Source organism: Lycorma delicatula, chromosome 1 (genome assembly GCF_047948215.1).
Source record: "Lycorma delicatula isolate Av1 chromosome 1, ASM4794821v1, whole genome shotgun sequence".
Classification (NCBI taxonomy): domain Eukaryota; kingdom Metazoa; phylum Arthropoda; class Insecta; order Hemiptera; family Fulgoridae; genus Lycorma; species Lycorma delicatula.
Window position 1 is genome coordinate 346948325 of NC_134455.1, and position 16135 is coordinate 346964459.

General features: G+C 30.4%; 1 long non-coding RNA gene across 1 annotated transcript in view; it reads left to right on the forward strand.

Moving 5' to 3' along the window:
* LOC142318412 (uncharacterized) overlaps window positions 1-9316 on the forward strand; it is a 372758-nt gene extending 363442 nt beyond the window's left edge. The window contains exon 3 of the long non-coding RNA XR_012754901.1: window positions 9299-9316. This is a non-coding gene — a long non-coding RNA (uncharacterized LOC142318412). The remainder of the gene's footprint in view (window positions 1-9298) is intronic.
* The last annotated feature ends 6819 nt before the right edge of the window (window positions 9317-16135 follow it).

Sequence of the window (16135 nt, forward strand, 5' to 3'; positions counted from 1 at the left end):
ACTTGACTTATATAGTCGTATTCTAAGATAAAACTATGAATAATTTCTGTTATTATTTTTTTGAAATTTATATATAAGTATATTGTATACTATTTATTATTTTTATAAATAAAAAAGACCTGAACAGACTTACCTGCTTTAAGACTTCAGTTACTATCTTGGCTGAGATTGAACTATCAAATATTTAGTCTGAACGGAAAAATATATACATTATAATTAGATATTTAAACTTTAAAATGTATGATTTTTTTTATAGATATTTTAATTATTAGAAAAAAGCTCGTGTGTACTTATGTACGCACATAAGAAGTTATGCTACTTTGGCGTGAATAAAAAAATGATTTTTTTACGTATTCAAAAATATTTGAACTGAGTCAAATGATCGGTAGATGACATTAAATACCATGAGTAAAGTATGAATAAATAACACTTAAATTAAATAATATTTATTTTATATAATTTAAAAAGTATTGTGTATTCGTTGTCATATAAAACAAAATTCATCGAATTTATTTCGATTAGTTTAGTTACATTAATTCTTCGGATGACGATAGAATAGGCACGAGGGTTATGAGCGGCTTATGATATGAAAAATATGATTCAAATAATTTTATTTTATAATAGTGTATTTTTTAAAAAGTTTGTTTTTGGTAAATGCAAAATCGAGAATTTATGTGATATGTGCTATTTTCTGTGTCATTAAAAAATATAATTTTACTCAAAAAATAATACATAAATATAAGCTCAAATCTATACATACAATTTTCACGAAAAAAAAAATACATACACCGCAATATAAATAAAGTTTTATAAATATGAACAAAAATATTCACAGTTTAAAATATCCGTTTTCAGAAATCCGTATATATAAATATATATTTATTACTACTCAATATCTGTTATGTTTCCAACACGTGCTAATCACATAATTGTATTGAACGACTGACTAAATTAAACACTACACACATGTGCGTGCAAACTGATCCAGTTGGGCCTGCGCAAATCTTCATGGTGTGTTACATCATCGCGCGCAACTTCCGTAACTTGCTGAAAATACACCCTGAGTTTCTCTTAACGCGCCAAAAGAAGTATAACTATAAAAATAAGAAATCATTTTAGTATTTAAAAAAATTTTTAAATACCCTTTTTAAGTGTACTTTTCTTTTTAAGTAAACTTTTTTTTTAATTTTGAAATATTTTCTTTTTAAAAAGTTCAATTGATTTCGTATTTGTATTGAATGGTTTTATCCTTCTCAGATTGTGTTGTAAATATAAATTTATTTTTCTCAAGAACATTATTAGAATCTTAAATACAGGTTCAATTATTTATTTATTTTTTTAATTTTTATTGTATACAATTATATATATATCATATACATATTTATATATATATATATTATATACATATTTATATATATATATATATAAAAATATTCATAATTATATATATAATAAAAAATTGATAGGAATATATTATATGCAAACCTTTATACATAAAGCTCTTTCTGCAGAACTTTTCCTTTTCAAAAGAGTTAACATGAAAATCGTCTGTAGTTTAAATGGATTCCACTTCGATAAACTAAATTGTCCTTAAAAAAAGAAAAAAAGGGGTAAAATATATACTTTCAAGAAAGTGAGTTAACAAAGCCGTATGATGCATTTGTAAACAAATAGCTCTCTTTATTTGCTGTTATGTATTCTTATAAGATTCAAAAGGGAGACAATAAAATGGTTGTAAAAAAATAAAAAAAGAAAACACCGGAGGGACAAAGGGTGATGGAAGTTTTCTCTAGAGGCTATGTCTTATTTCCCTATGGTAGTTCAATCTTGGATTATTTTTCGCATTGACACATTTGAATCTTGTTATTACTCTCCTCAAAATTTCTTTCTCTCACTATCTTGATATAAATATTCGTTTTTTTTGTCTTCGGATAAACCAGATGTTTATCATATTTTATCATATTCAATAAAATTTGGCGGTACATTTTACGATTAATTTACGCTTTTAAATTATTTTTTTTTACGAATGAGGTTATTTCTTATAATAGTTAAATAAGATATTCAGACTGCAGTTCAATAACTTTTTATTGCACCGAATCATTTTCACGTTAAAGATAAGCAGTAGTAACGTCTGCTATTCGTTATATAGTCAGTCGTAATGTATTTCAATTCTCTCCAATTTGCAGTTAAATTTACATAATAATACTTTTTTAAAGAATTCTACTGAAGTAATAATGTCCCGATTTTATATTTAAATAGAATATTATTACATGAATGATAATAATGGTGCACAGTATTATTTATATATGCAGTCAAGTACGATTCAACCATCGTTTATATATATATATATATATATATATATATATATATATAAGGGCCGTTTGGATAATTGTCGGCATGACAATTTTTTAATAATTTTTATTTTAGTCACCTTGAAACTCGATACATTTAGATTAATGACTTTCCAGAATTAATTTAAAAAAATCAATAAAACGAGACAGAAAAACAAACTTTCTTAAAACAGAGCTTTAAGACTTCAATTATTGGACTATCAAATTTTTAGACTTCGCGTTTCACTTCCTCCAGACACCAAAACCACCGTCGGCTCAAAACTTTATATATACATTTATATATATCTATATATTTCACTTTATTATGAGCACTATAACTGGCGTACCTTTTCGCCAGTCACTTTCAAATAATTACTTAAAAATAACTCGTCCAAAAATTTCAGTCGTGTTCGTCAAATGGTGGGGGGGGGGGCTTTTTCTAAAAAAACAAAATATCGTTATAATTTTGTTAAGTAAAATATCGAATTCCTTTAAAGCTCCTACTATTCTTTGGGTAAGGGTCTAAAACTTATCCAAGTAAATTTTTTTTATATCACCAACCATTTGTCCAGGGGGTGGAGAAAATGGGGCTTCGAAGACAAAAAAATCATACATTCTTAATAGACACAGTATCGAGTCGGTTTAAAGTGGTCGTTAGTCCTCTAAATATTACCTAAAACTTTGGTCTGAAACAATTTTTGATATGACCAATCCTTACGGTATGGGATGATCAAAATCTTGGTGGAATTGTATGAAGATGGGGCTTGTCGTATGCTAAACATTTGAAACTTTTTTCACGTGCAACCATTGTCGTATCGAGTAAATTTGAAGTTTTTCTTAAGTTTAAGGTGGAAATATTTTTATCCCTATTTAGCACCGGTAAAATCTACCTCCGCCTTCCGTCGTGCGGATTTTATTATACATATTTTAATTATTAAAATATAAGAAATCATGGAAGTATTTTTTTTAATTTTAAAAAATTTTTTTAAATGCTGCAACAGGAATTAAATAAATTGTTTTTTTTTTAATTTGTAAATATTTTATTTTTAAACGGTTTAAATGATTTTATGTTTGTATCGAATGGTTTTATCTTTCTCAAACAGTTAAAGATATCAATTTATTTTTCTCGAAAACATTATTAAAATTAGAACAGGTTCAAGTTTTACCATGGAAAATCCCCTCTAGTAATCAGAATTAAGTATGGTGAATGTGTCCAACAAAACTATAAAAAGTTTAGCCTTTCGATCACTGACTTGGAATTCTACGGTTAAAATTAACCATTCTTTTAACTTTGTGTAATCTGGGATTCCATGATTTAGTAATAATGATACTAACCACTCGCCTATTTAGTAGTTTTCTTTTATTGATTTAATTAAAGAATAAAGGATAAAAATCCTTTTGTAAAGGATTTTAAAGAAGGGACCAAAGGGGGATCATAGACTATACGGAGGCTTAGATTTGAGAAACACGTAGCCTGGCAGTGATCCTAACCGGCTTGAAGTTTAGATAATTCCGAATGAGCAACTTACAACCAAACCGAAACGGTTAAAACTGCACTTATTTGAGGTTACAGTTAATGCTACTACTAGTAGCACCACTTTTGATTCTGTAAACTACTATCGACTGTTTGCTTTCAGTTCTATCTGACAATATTTTTTGTCAGCTTTTTACGGGGAGAGCCACCGCAGAGCTTCAGAATTCGGTAGCGAGCTACTCGGAATTTAGATTTATTGATACCAATTTATTTTAGTATTGTGAGCGTTCCATACACTAGCGTCCATTTTGTTATTAGTCTAACCCGTATAGATGAGCACAGGTGTGTTCTCTTACAATACCGCTTACATTAAAGTAATATGACTGTAAAGTTCTCTTAAATTGTACCATAATAACTTCTAAAACTTTTTTAACCCTTTTTAAGTAACATTTATAACGATTTAAGCTATTACTATTATTATTATTATAAGCCTTATATTCTATATAAAAGAGCGTATTAAATAAAGATTTTACATTATAATTAACTATTCAAAACTTAAAATTTTTGTTTCTTTTATCATTTTTTAGATGTTTTAATAATTAAATAATAACAAATCGTTAATGTGTTTATTTTTTAATTTTTAAAAGCTCTTTTTTAAAGTCTACATGAAGAATTATATAGTAAAGTCTGGTTTTTAATTTTTAAATGTATTTTTTTTTAAGTTTAAACGGAACTTTATTGCTTATTCACGCAGTAGAATATACAGATTGCAATTTGTATTATTTTTTTTTACACTTAAGTATTCTCTTTTTGATATAAATATTAATAATATACTTTATCGTTGTTTTAGATTTCAAATCTAAATACCTGTTCACTTTTGAACTTCTGAATAAATAATAATACTTGTTTATGTATGTAAATGTTAAATTTCAATTAGGTTGTACATTTGTATCTAAATGTTCGCCTACAATTTGCATTCACATATACTTTATTTGTATTAATTTATCATGGAACACTAATCGAAAGATTATGCATTGGAAAATTGTATCATAAATATGCGATGAATTCATTCCTTATTCGCACTTATTTCTTGTTAATATTCATTACTTCTTTTCTTTTTTTTTATTGATGAAAGTTTGATAAGCAACTTCAGAAAGTAACTTTTAGAAAGTAATTTGCATGCCAATCATTTGTTACTACTTCTGACACAAATGCTTTCATTTTACATGCTACGAAAAGGTAATCAATTATTCATATCGCTAAAATTATTTCCTACTTGCATTAATTCAGAGATGTTTTTTTTTTTTAAAAAAAAGAGAAAAGAAAACAAATTGTTTATCAGAGAGTTAAAAATTTATTTTAGCGATTTTAACTAATTTTTACTAAACTATGGCATACAGTGTCCTGTATAATATAAAATATGTTAATAGGGTAACATTTTTTATGTTTGGGTTTTTACAGATCTTGATTTTTCGTGACCCTTCTTCTAAAAACACAATTTTAGCATTAAAAAAAATTCCGGAAGAATGTATTCATGTATATTGGGTGGTTTTTCATTGATTTTTCCAGACTGAATAGACCGATTTTGATGAAATTTGGCATATTAATTTCAGTATGAGACATTGATGCCATTTAATATTGGTCTTAATTGATCAAGAGAACAAGGAAATAAGGACCTTGGTTCCGTGTAACAATACTTTATTCAAATAGTAAGTGATATTTTCTTATAATTTAATGTATTTTACCTAAGTGGTTGATACTATCTATAAAGTGGGCAGAAAGTCCCGTTACCCTAGTTATGACATTATTAGAATGCGTACAGCTTACCTTCTGTGGATCTAAAACGTCTGTGTTGGTTCCATAATGTTCAAACCACAGCTGTGTGCGGCTTCATTTTCGGTTGTTCATACCCAACAGCACATCAGGTGATCATCACAAATGCTGATCGAATAGCGTATTGAAGCTGCTCGTTTTTGAGGTATCTACGTTTTCGGATCTCGTCTTTTACAAAACCCCTAGAGTGCATTGTCGGGTGCGTTGAAGTCAGGACTTTGCTGGCCAAGGCGATAGAGCCAGTAACTCTTCTGACCAGCGTCCGAACCAGTGATTCGGAAAAATGTCTTTGAGGCGTCTACGAATATTCAGAGAAAAATGCGCTGGAGTCTTATAGTCTTTCCGAAACGCCATGATGTCAACAATTCCTTTTGCCAATAATTCTGGAAGCAACCATTCCTCGATCGTTCTCAGACAACTGTATTGATTAACTGCGCCATCGAAAAAGTAAGGACCAAGGAGATTTTCTTCAGCTCTCATCCCAGCCAAAATCATAACATGAGGCGGATTGTGCTTCCATTTCATTAGAAAAATGAGGATTGTCTTTCGTCCAGGAAAAACATTTCCGTTACTAGAGCTTCGATAAATCGCATACAAGTCTGAGAACATGATGTTCTTTTTTTCATTTGCTCTCGGAAAGCGTTCAATTAATTTGACTTACATAAACACGTCGATCAAGGTCATAGTTACTCGACTCGTTAACTGTGACTAGGAGAAAAGATTTAACTTTCAAATCCTTCCGCATATGGTTTGTCATTGTCGATCTTGGAATGCCTTAATATTTGTGCGTTGATTTCCTCGGCATTCGTTGAATCAGTGTCTCCACAGCAGTACACATTTCAGCTCGAATACTCAGCCTCCCACTGTGTGGCGCATCAAGAACACTTTGTGTTGCTAAAGCCTCTTCTCCAACGTCAGCAACGTTTGTAACGCTTTCCCAAAACGCAAAAAGAAATCATTCGTAATGTTTTTCAATATTTTACCAGCGTGTGGACTCACAGGCAACCTAACACACGCTCTTCGACAGCGAACGCACTCGTATTGGCCATCGTTCCGCATTCGACTAAAAATGAGGTCATCTCACCACGAATGTACACACCTGACGATCTCCACCACAACTTATCCTCCCCACCTTTACCATCAGCAGTAACCGATACCAGCAGTGAGAACTGTTAGCAGCAGAATCCGATTAAGCTGGCTTTATTATAGTACAAAGGACTTCCCGCTCTTCCGGTATTGTATTCAAACCTCTTCTTCTGTATTCAAATTCACATTCTTTTACTAATTACAATAGAACATCGATTATCCGGATAGATCTTTGCATGCTCAAACCCGGATAATAAGAAAATTAAAAAAGTTACAGTAATACGTTACCAAAATATCCAATGAATAGAAATTTGCTAATAAAATAAGCAGAATTTATAAAAATTATCTGAAAGAAATAATAATTTACGACGGCACGATTTCATAAAAAATGTAATTTAAAAAATTTATTAGAGAAAACCAAGCTGAAATTGAGTTCCTGCATAAAATTAAAAAAAAATTCTTAAAAATTACGCTAAGTTTCATAGATTAAAATTTAGCGACAATCACTAAACCAAAATATACCTCTAGAAACACTATTCCTTTCTTAGAAATATCTTATGTAGACACCACATGATTTCCTTGTACGCCTATTAAATTACATATACACATTTTTAAAAGTAAATAAAATTTTATTTCACTAATAACTTCTGATTTTTTCTTTTTTTTTATTGTTGTAATTGAATTATTATTTATTATATAACTTATTTTACAATCAGTGGTTAATAATTATTAATAAATCAATATATTTAAATTAAAAAAAAAAGAAGGAAATGAAGTCGAATTCGAACTGATGTGCCTTTCCCTTGTAAAATCCAAATATTTCAATAATTAAACTTTTATTTGGCTATAACTCTGCAACCGGTGAAAGTAAGTATCACTTATGATATATCATTAAAAAACTGTTAATGAGAGCTTATTTATGCAGTTAAAAAAAAGTCTAAAATCCAATTTTATTTGGATTTTGTGCTTATTTTGAGACTTTTCGTCCAATCGTTTGCAATCAAAAGGGAAGTGCACAACTATATATTACAACAGTCTAAATCCAAATTTCAACATCCTACGGCTAATCGTTTTTGAGTTATGCGAGATACGTACATAAGTACGTCACGCCGAAACTAGTCAAAATGGATTCAGGGATGGTCAAAAAGGATATTTCCGTTGAAATCAGAAAACCGAAATTTTTCGCAATGACAATACTTCCTATACTTCTTACAAAGAAGTAAAAAATCTGTAATGTGCATTTGCTTTAATGTTGATTTTCATTTTTGAGCCGCAAGATCACGTAATTTTTTGAACAAGGAATCTGTATAGAACCGCATTCTTTTTATCGCTCCAATCCGTCCATAGCACAGACAAACATTCATGAATGTTTTCATCTGACAGCCTTGGATATAAGTTACAGGTTCGATTAATTAATGTGTTTCCTTCAATATTATCAGAAGTTAAGTAACTGCTTACGTGCCTAAATTTGCGTAAGTTTTGTGCTATACGGAATTACAAAAAAAAGTGAATTAAAATAAAGGTTCGATAAAAATATATTTTCTTTAAAATACCCTTTAAGCAAAGCTTTACGTGAATATTATTTTAGATCTTTTAAATAGTTTTATTTTTTTCATTTACCCTAGTACGGATATAAGAGGTAAAAATAGCTGGACATCCGAAAAACGGCGTTTGTATAATCAACGTCCCATTTTAGAATGATTCCATTACATTAGTGCGTCACTTCAGTTATGTATTTATTCGATTTCATTCACGAATCCGGGATAAAAGCGTAATTTTTTTCCTCGTCAGTTATAGCGTCCCATCAGGCGCATTTCTGCTAAACCGAAAGGCACTAGCACCGAAAGCTCTTTACTGGACAGACTGAAGGTGAATTGTGCCGGGAGAAATGTGCAAATATATTGCTAGTCTCCCAAGGTTAGCCCAAGTAACGGTTTTTCAGTTTGATCTATAAGGATCGGACGCAATTCACAGTTCCGTTTATAGCCAAAACCAATGTATAACCGATATTTAACAAACAAATACTCTCCCGATAGTTAGAAAGACCCAGCAATATGGGACTGCAATCCAGGTTCTGAAATTAATAGAGGGATGTGTATCCCCTGCTACTCCTGCGTTTCGTTCCAGTTTTTTTTGATTATCTCAGACTGGATTAACTAATCTTTATAAACTTTTGTACGGTGATTTCTAATTAAGTAAAATTGATTCCATTTAATTTTAAAACAAGGAATTGGGAAGCATGGTCACGATGCATCCCATATCTCAAAATTCCACTTTTAAAGAGTGGAATAATTTTTTTTCTTAATTTATTATTTGCATAACATATTTTAATATTTCACTTAATTTTCCGTCTAAGTAGTAATCTATCGAAGGCAAAGCCTCCGATAGCCAAAGTGTCATAAGTTTTCCGTTTTTTTTTATTGTACTAATTTCTTAATTTCAAGTAACTAAAATTGTTTGATTATTTTTTTTTTAAATCTATAATTTAATTTATTTTTATGTTTCAGTTATTTAATTTAGATAAATGTATTAAGGTGATAAAGTGTAACATATTTTTCATTTGAATCTTTTTCAGGTAACCAAATGGAAAACATCGTTTTGATTATCAAAAGGTAATTTTTGTCAACTGTATATTTAATAAATTAGATCATTTTAAATATATACCTTTATCCACCAACAGAAATATTACTCGTGAAAGTTTAAAATTACGTTTAATTGGAATGGATTGCTGGATCGTGGATTAGTTTCTGGCCAACCTCTGACCAGAAGCCAATCAATCGTTAGTGTCCTATCGTAGTACACTATCCCACAACACGATTTCAGAAAATACCCAGGTAGAACTACTGCGCATCTATATGTTTTCGCTAGAGAAACAATGACGAGTAATTTAAAATTAAAATATAACATATTGGATTGATTATTCCGATCTTTCTCTCTCACTGTGTCTGCCTGTCTCGCTCTCTCTCTCTCTATATATGTATATATATATATATATATATATATATATATATATAAAAGCTGAAAACACAATTGTAGGACTTTCCCGTCACACGGCGAAGCCGCGTCCCGAAAAAATCCAACAAGTGTGGGTTATTTTAATGCACGGCTTACACAACTTAATTTAAAATATGTATCCCTTATTTAAATGTAATATTTTTTTCGTTTTTTAATTCAATCATTCTAACTAAAGATCGCGTGCATACCGTATGTAATTCTCGCGGGTGTGGCGGTACTAGCGACGACGATCGGCACTAACTAAACTAATTTAATTTCACAACTTACATAGAACAAATCTCACTTAACCGCTCGGCAGACTGATTTAGTTGCGAGGCTTAACGCATCAGGTACCGAGTCTACCGGACCATCGAGTTCGAGACCCGGCCAGACCGAGTTACTTTTTTACACTTTAAATATTATTCATTTATTTAATTCTACCGCTCACCTGTAACGCCACAACAAAGCAGACGACTGCAACAGCATTTTTTGGTGTTTGAGATGCGATTTTGCAAAATGTTTTTGGCAAATTTTGCTATCGTTTAATTGTTAAAAAATACGTCTAAAAAACGTTTGACCTTAATTAGACGAAATCTCGAGATATTGAGGGTGACCTTGTTCTACAGCCTCACCCCCTTCATCTTTTAAGTTGAAAATTTAATGGCATCCATGTCCCATATATAGACTTACTCTGACCGATTTTGATCATAATCGGTTCAGTAGTTCTGGAAATATAAGGTATTTATAGACCAACACGGAACACACATATATACGAATATTAACATACAGAAAATTTCCATCCGGTTTTTTGGGTTGCTTAGGTGTCACAACATCAAGATCCGATGAAAACTGCATGTACTCAAATAAGACTGATTGCAATACTTTCGCTTCTAGAACTATTGCTCTGCCATAGCGCTTAACGGGACTGTAATGTATAACATATACACATATATAGAGAGTATATAGCGGATGGCTTGAAAGGTTACACCGTCCTGTAACTTTTTTTTTTATACTTGAGATAACTGGATGCTATTTGAGGCATTCTTGCTTCTAGCAAAGGGCTGTTTCAATGAACGTATATTTTAATCGTGTAAATGGGGGGAGCAACTCAAAAATTTTAAATGAGACCAATGGTCATTTGGTATATCATTTTAAAGATCGATGAGACAAGAAAAATGATCCAATTAAAATTAAATTCGATCGCTCAATTCAAAATGATGGCCAAAAATGTGTTAGTTTCATACAGTTTTTTTTCTGTTTAGCCTCCAGAACCACGGTAAATTATTACTTCAGAGGATAAATGAGAATAATGTGTATAAAAGTAAACGAAGTCTTGTACAGTATCAGGTCCATTCTTGAGATGTCTGGTTAATTGAAATCCAACTTCCAAAGAACACCGGTATCCACAGTCTAGTATTCAAATCCTTTTAAAGGTGCCAGAACTCTCCATTTCGATATCAGCTGATTTTCTATGACCCGTTCATCAACAGAACAACCTGGTGGGTTTGTTTCAGATATCTAGAACTACGGTTGTATGCTCCCCTGCAATTTTTTTCTTAGTTGAAATATCCTGATTATCTCTTTGGAAATTTTATCCGATTAGAGAGATATGAAGTAAAGGAAGTATTGTGATCGTGAATAATTTTGGTTTACAGATTTCAACGAATATATTTATTTTTACCATCCCTCAATCCGTTTGACTAGTTTCGGCGTGACGTCTGTACTTATCTGTATTTATCTCGCATAACTCAAAAACGATTAGCTGTATGATGTTGCAACTTTGGATTGTTGTAAGATCTAGTTAGGCATCTCCCTTTTTGATTGGAATCGACTGGACGAAAAGTATCCAAAAAAGCCCAAAATCCAAAAAATTGGAGTTTGGACTTTTTTTTAACAGCAGTAATAATCCCTCATTGAGAGCTTTTCAACGATATATCATAAGTGGTACTTATTTTCATTGGTTGTAGAGTTATAGCAATATAAAAGTTTAATTATTGAAATATTTGGATCTTACAAGGGGAAAGCACATCGATTCAAATCCGATTTAAACTCCATTTTTTTAATTTAAATATATTGTTTTATTAATATTTTGATTGAATTATTAACCTTTGATTGTAAAAATTTTACAGTAAATAATTAGTCAATAATAACAATAAAAAAAAGAAAAATTATCAGAAGTTATTAATGAAATAAAATTTTATGTGCTTTTCATTAAAAAAAAAAAAATGTGTATATGTAATTTAATAGGCGTACAAGAAAGTCATGTGGTGTCGATATCAGATGATTTAATTAAACATACAATCTTGAAGAATTTTTATTTAATTTAAGTAAAAATAGTTTGCAATTTTATTAATTTTTCACGAGTTCCTAATCTTTTATTTATTTATTTATCTTTTATTTAAAAGAAAAGTCCAATAATCTTATGAAATAAAAATACCGCCTAATAAGATTATTTAATTTAAAAATATGATATTGTTCACCTCATATTAAATGTTCAAACTGCCCTCCCTGTTCCTCCAAGTAGAAATGCAGATGTTGCTTGAAAAATTATATAACAAATGAACATTCGTCTCATTTGAAATTTTTGAGTTGCTCCCCACTCGCCACTACCCAAAAATCGAAATGAGTGAAATATACATTCGTTGAAGAAACCCTTCGGTACAAGGAAGAATGCCGCAAACCGCATCCAGTTATCTCAATTATAAAAACGTTAGAGGGGGTATAAGTTACTATCCAGACACCCGAGATTTATGTTTGTGTGTGTGCGTAGACGTGTGCGTGTTGGTCTTAATAAATACAGTGAAACTTCAATTGTCCGGAATGACATTTGCAAGGCCGAATCGGGAAAATTAGAATATTAAAAAAGGTTTATCATACGTTCTGGACAAATCAGTCTAATATTTAATGGGTATCACACTTAATAAAAAGACAAAAAATACATTTATTATAGTAAAAGAGATACTCAGAATATACATATAATAAATAAAAAACAGAGAGTATACGATATAATAATTCCAGTGAGTGTAAATTTGCTAAGAAAAGAATCAAGATTTACAAAAATTATCGGAAAAAAATTTACTAATCCACTGTTTTATAAAATAATTTAAAAACATTTAAGTAAAACGCATCAAAAAGTAATTGAGTTAAATTTCTTTGTGTTATAAAGAGTAAAATTTCATAAAAATGATCAAAATCGAAGAAAAAAATTTACAGTACGTTTAATGTGATAAAACGTAGTGAAAATCAATAATAAAAGCATACGTTTAAAAATACTGTTTCTTCTTTTAAAAAATCCTGTAATCTCTACTTGCTTTTCTGTGTGATTTTCGTTTATGAGGTGCAAGATCACTTAATTATTTTAAACAAATAATCTGTGTATAATCTTTCCAATCAGTAAATAGCGATAGACAAACATTAATGAATTTTTACTAGCGACTACCCTGGATTGGATACAAATCATTACAGCATTGTTTATGATCGTCCAATTAATGTGGTTCCATCGATCTTTTCGGAAGTTAATTTTAAAATTATTTAACACAAGCCTGAATTTAAATATATTTTCTGCTATATGAATTGCGTAAAAGTTAATTAAACAGGAGATAAACATTGAAAATTAAAAAGCACGTCTGAAAAAAAAATTGCTGACAAACTATGCTCTTTAATATAGGATAATTAAATAGCGTGCTGATAACAATTTTGGTAGTACAATTTTGTTTACAATTTGATTAACCGTTTTGTATATATATATACTAGCTGCGGAAAGCGTGCCTACAGCATGCTTCTGCAGCTAGGCCCTCCGGGCGGGTTGCCCTGACGGGCGGCGTCTCGGAAAGGGATTATTTGGTGTCAAAAATTGATTACCTGTTGTGTAAAAATTTTTTTTTTTTAATGATGAAAACTGATATAGCGAAAGTTAAATTAGAAATTTAAATCTAGAAATTGATACGAACGAATCGGGATTTTCCGCTTTTGATCGGTACATTCCGGAGTCTACGTCCTGGTTATAGTTCATTATTTTATGAAGAAAAACAATCACGTAAATAAAAAAAATATATTAATTTATATTTCGCATTTATATCGATATATCGATATGTAATAACATAACAAGTATGCACCTGACCATCACGAGTCATGTACTAACGAATCGGGATTTTGCGCTGGTAATCGGTACATTTCGGTACTATACTAAGGAGTACGGATACACACAAGACACATATACAAATGCCCTTTAGTAGGGTAGCATATATATATATATATATACAAATTGATATAGCCTATGATACTTCCGGCAAAGTAAGGATTCCAACGCGGGGTTATACACCTAAATCGGATCAGCTGTCGAGCTCCTACGGTAGAACAAACATTTATAGATACACCCTAAATACATTACACTCCTTTTAGGGCAAAACATATTTCATATGCAGTTTAAAACACATGCAGTTTTATTAGAGTCATTAACATAAATGAGAATATACAGATCACATTAATAAATGAAAATCGGAAGATTAATTGCGAAGGTATAACAACATTTCCGAATAACCGTGAATTTGTTAGATAGAGAGTGTACCTGATGCGTGCAAAAGTTAGCCTTCAACCTACTAACAAATACCCCGTTTGAATTTTGAAAATCGAACGATTGTTAGCAGATATATTGCAAGAGCATCCCACTGCAAATCCTAAAACAGTGCTTCAGAGGCACCTCGTTTGTTACCGGTTGATGTTGATGATTGGTCTAGCCTCTTACGAGGTGCTCGCAGAACCTCACCACTTTAACCTCACACGCCGTCCCCACAGGAAGCCCATTATTATTAAACAGAAATTTTTTTAATGTATTTAATATTATTTTTGTAATATTATTCATTCGATTGAATCGAATTATTCAGTTCAAACCCTGCTCACACAGTGATAGAGGCTTACAGTTCATTAAAGTTTGTTTTTCAACCGGCAAATCTCCAGTACTAAATATATATTTACATATATTTTTATACCCTATGATACTCTCGGTATCGTAAGGATTCCAACGCTGGGTTACACATACAAATAGGTTCAGCCGTTGAGTTGCTATGGTAGAACAAACATACATACATATAAACACTCTAAATATATTACACTTCTTTTTGGGTAATCGTGTAAGAACCCGGGAAAAACAAAGTTCGATAAAATTATATTTCCTGTTCCAGTAAAGTTTTATGCACTTATTGAAAAAATTATTTTTTTTTAAATTTCCTAGTACGGATGTAATTGCCATATAATTAATTGGACATCCGGAAAATCGGCGTCCCAACATATCTATAATTCAGGTATCCTGTAATCGATAAGTTGTTTGTTTTATCATTTATTCTAAAATTGTCGTAAATGTAATTACATTTATTTCTACGTAAATTAATACGTAATGTTCGATAATGTTCATTCTTGCAATTGGCAGGCTTTCACTTAGTTCAGTAAACTTCTAACTTTTAGAATTTAACATTGTTAATTAAGTAAGTAAGAGTGTTTTACAAACGTTTATAAGAACAAAGTAATGTAAGATGTAAACAGTAATTTCCTTTCGTTCTCAAAGTTTGTTGCTGGAGAATTTTCTCCGTCTTTGTGAAACAAAATTAGTTTCAAAGAAACTGTTCTCTATCTTGTACATTTCCCCCTCATTCTTCACTCTCATTCTGTTTTTTCTTTTTTAAGAAAAGATTACATGTTCATTTGCATCAAAAAAATTTGGGGAAAAATTGGATAAAATTTATTTTCCTTGAATCTTGAATTAACCGAAAATTCTAAACGGTACGATTTAGAATTTAGAATTCTAGACAATTTCTACCAATTGTTCCTTTTTTATTGTTATATTTTTAAATTGTATCTCACGAGAAAAAACTATCGGGAACTTTTACAATAATTTATGTTTTTAATGCTGTGTTATTTGTAGATCTGCCTTTCTGCCTTGTATTAAAAAAGATTGTTAACCGATTTACAGTTTGGAAAGTCCCCTTTGTTCCAACAAAAAATAAAAAAAATAAATATAAAGAATCTTGAAGGGAAAAATTATATATTAATTAAAAAAGAATTATTATGTTAACTTTTAATGACATGGGGTGTAACCTCTGAGATTCCTGGTATGAGAATCGTAGATGCTATAATCAAAGAAAATAAGTTAGATGTAATTTATATTTAATTTGTAAAAAACGATGGTAATGGATTTTGATCATCTGTAACTATATTTAAAAAAAAATATAATACTTACATTATACGAGGTTTATTTTTTAAGTAACATCTGATTTTTAATACAAACAAAACTGGTAAAGATATTGTCAAAAACCTTTTTTTTTAGTTCACTCTTTACGCTTTATGTTACTTTTCTACACAGTTACCTTATTTTTTAAACGTTTATCATAGCATTTTACTAGATTGTTTATGTTCATGTCATAGA